Source organism: Onychomys torridus, chromosome X, assembly GCF_903995425.1.
Source record: "Onychomys torridus chromosome X, mOncTor1.1, whole genome shotgun sequence".
Taxonomy (NCBI): Eukaryota; Metazoa; Chordata; class Mammalia; order Rodentia; family Cricetidae; genus Onychomys; species Onychomys torridus.
In genome coordinates, this window is record NC_050466.1 from 35,629,946 (window position 1) to 35,633,939 (window position 3,994).

Below are 3,994 nucleotides of genomic sequence, written 5' to 3' on the forward strand. Positions count from 1 at the left end.
CAGTCTGGCAGTGTCCTCTGGAGAAGTCTGCTCGGTCTACCTCCAGCATCCAGGGTCCCAGAACCAAGAGAGCCCTCTCCTCTCCGTCCTAGGTCTTCCGCTTCCTCCTCCACCCCACCTTGTGGGCATGACCATTACCAAAGCCTCAATGGGGGTTGGAACTTCCAGGCCAATGCTGGGATGGCTACCCACTACACACAATTTTTTAAGGAAATTTTTTTCAAGCATCAAAAATGTAAAATCGACTCAGCATATAGGTCATACAAAACCAGATGGCACACAGGTCAAAGCTTGTCAATCCTGCTGTAGGGAAAAAACTGTGGAAAATGTGAAGACAAAAAGATTTCAGAAAGATCTATCAGTTATTGATAGCCTCAGAAAACCAACCCAGAATGCATTGCTTTATTAAAGTTTTGCAAAAGAGTTTGGGAAGTAGTGATCATTAATGGGGCCATGGTAAATTTGTGACCTGCTGCTGGCTTCTCAGCTAAACACTTATTTGAAGTGGAAAGGATAGAGTTCTTTGAATCAAATTCACAGATTCCTTCTGTTAAACTGCCTTTCACCTAATATTTCTGTCAGAGAAGCTAGAAACTATGGTGATTGATGCCATAGAAACACACAGTGAGTGAGCTGGGTGATGAGCTTGTGGATCGTGGCATGGCTGAGAGGCAAAAAGCTTTTTAGCTGCCAATCTAGAGGCAAAGTAATGGAATAAACTGCACTGTTGCTACCATGCAGGGAGCTTACTGTTTACAGAGAGCTTTGCACATACATCATCGCCCTTCATTTTAGCCTACATTCACAGAGATGCTATGAGGTAGGGAGCTTTATGATTGTATAGACAAGGGCTTGAGAAATTGTTATACATTCAGAGACCAGATGCCTTTCAATGCTAAAGCCAAGACCACAACTAACAAATCATTATCAGAAAGATGATAATACTAAATGCATGCTATTTGCTGCATGCTGGCTGTGTTCCAAGCACAGCTCTTTAACTGGCATGTGATGCATCAGTTGGCTTCACAACTGCCCAAGTATGGGTTTCTGATGGCCTTTTGCATAGGGTCACAAGCTTTGCAGTCAGGTAGACCTCAAGGTTCAAGGCTCTGTTCTGCCACTTATAGCTTTTGAATTTAAGACAAGCTTTCCAATGTCTCGGCATTTCAAGTTTCTGATCTGAAAATGGGAATGACATAATGCTATCTACTTCTTATGAATACAAGGCACTGAATATAGAATGTTTATCTCAATGACCCAGTAAATCTTTATTATTACTAAATAGGGTTAATAATATCCCTGTCACCCTGCCAAAGATAATTAAAATATGGCATTCACACCCTTTACTTTTTTATAACTTTTGAATTAGAAATAATTATATCAAAAGTTGCAAAATGTAGAAAAAGTCCTGTGTGCCTTGCTACCCCTAATGACAAATTTGTATAGCTGTTGTACAATATCAAAACCTAGAAAATTCACATTAATACAATACTGTTGATAAAGAACTTAGTCAATTTGTGTCACTGTACACACATTTACATATGTATGAATAGTTTTGTGAAATTTTACCTCACTGTAGATTTGTGCAACCACCTCCACAATCAAAATGCATAACAGCTATGTCCACTACCACAAAATAACTTCCCTGTGCAAACTCTTTGTATTTATACCCAACTTTCCTCCTTGTATCATTGAAAACCCCAATATGTTGCTTTTAGCATTATTTTACAGTCATAGTATACCACCTTTTGAGGTATGTTTTTATTAAGTATAATGCCACTAAGATCTATCCAGGTCACTGCATGTTATCAGCAGTTCATTCTTTCTTGTTGCTGAGTCACAGTCTATTGTGTGGCTCTAATGCAGATTACATAACTGGTACCCATTGAAGGAGATTTAGACTATTTCCAGCATTTTGATATTATAAATAACTCTGATGTGAGTAACAGTGATCAGTTTTTATGTGAGAATATGTTCCCATTTCTGTCTGTCAATTGCTGAGCTCTTCTGGTAAATGTGTGTTTGAGTTGAGGAAACTGAGGAACTGTTCCCAGAGTCGGCACTATTTTAAAGCCCTCAGCACTTCAGCAATGCTTGAGTGGTTCCGTTTTCTCCCATCCCTGTTAGTATTTAGTGTTATCATATTTGATATTTCATCCGTTTTAATACTAGCTCATTGTGGTTTGAATTGAATTTCTCAAATGGCTATTGTCATCAAGTATTTATTTCTGTGCTTATTTGATATCCATATCTTTTTGGTGAAATATCTACTGATATAATTTGCCTATTTTATAACCATTTTTTTTACTGTTGAGTTTTGATTGTACTTTATATATTGTTAGTATAGGTCTATGTTGAATATATAGTTAATATTATTACCTTAATTTTTTATCCCCAAAGGAATTCAAGTCTCTGACATTAGTTGGAAATACAGTCTTCGGAGATATATTCAAAATAGACTAGGGTCAAAGAAGATTACAGTGGGTTCTAATGCAAGGGCTGGTACCCTTATGAGAAGGAGAGATTGAGGTGTGTTTACACAAGGAGAACACTGATACAAAGCAGGCAGCTTACATTATTACAATTGTATCACTAGTTTGCCAGCAACCACCAGAAGTCAGAAACGAGGAAGACTCTTTCCTCTACACTTTTCCAAGAGAATTTGGACCTGCTGACAGTTTCATGTTGCTCTTCGAGATTCCAGTACTCTGTGATAATACATTTTCTGTTGTTTGAAGCAAGCAAGTTTGTGGTCACTTACAATAGCCCTAGAAAAATGATGTAGTTAATGAATATTTTCTTCAAGTCTCTAGCTGGCATTTTCACTCTCCTAAAATATTTACAGGAAAAAATACTTTTAATGAAGCAGAGTTTTTTTCTTATGGGTTATACATTTACTACTACATCTAAAAACTCCTTTGCCTACCCCTTCCTGTATCCATTTGCTTTTACATTTTGTCACCAATCAATTGAACATATTTATTCAGAGTCTTTCATTCTATTTTATTGATTTATGTGTCTTCTTATCAGCCAATACCACACCACCTTGGCTACTGCATCTAGGTAGCAAGTCTTAACATTAGATAGAGAAATTCTTTCTATTTTATTCTTTCTTCAGAACTTTTAAGGTATCCTGGCTTTTGCTTTTTCAAATATATTTTTGAAAAATCCTATTTCTATCAATAAAATACCTTCCTACAATTTTGATAGAAATTTCATTACACCCGACAGGTTAGTGTGATGGGAGACTTTGTGTCTTTACAGCATTTCCCAATTTATAGACAAGGTATGTGATGCCTCAGATTTCTATGTTTTTTGTATCAGTATTCTATAAATTCCAACAGATAAGTCCAACAGATAAGTAATCTACATACATTATAGATTTGTACTGAGCATTGCATTTTCTTTAGAGTAATTGAAAATAATGTTGTGTTGTTAATTCCCATTTCCATATGTTTGACTTTAATATATAGGGATGTAAAAGAATTTGTTGTGCTATAATGAAACCTCTCTTTTTATGCTAATTTTAATTTTAAAATTAAAAAACAAATAAAATATAAGCAATATACTTTTATTTTTCAAACTTCCAGTAAATGGATAAATCAAAAGCTATGTTATATAATAACCCCCTGTCCTTTACATTAGGCCTTCTTCCATTATTGCCAGTTTAATTCCATTTTATAGTATATTTCTGTGCTGTATTTGCATACTTATAAACACATATTTCTGTATCATGCCTGTTATGTAAATGTTATATTTTTTAAAGTCTATAAATGTTTTAAATGTAGCAACATATGTTAAGACCCTATTGCTGAAGACACCACATATTTTGGTTGTGTGATACAGAGAATTCAATCTTGAAATTACCAGAAACTCTCTCTCTGCTGGCTAGTGTTAGAAAGTGCTACACGCTGCTGGGGGAGAAAGCACACCAATGATCTTATCCAGAGCTGGACCTTGCATGCTACAATACTGACCTGCCTGGCAAGAGCAG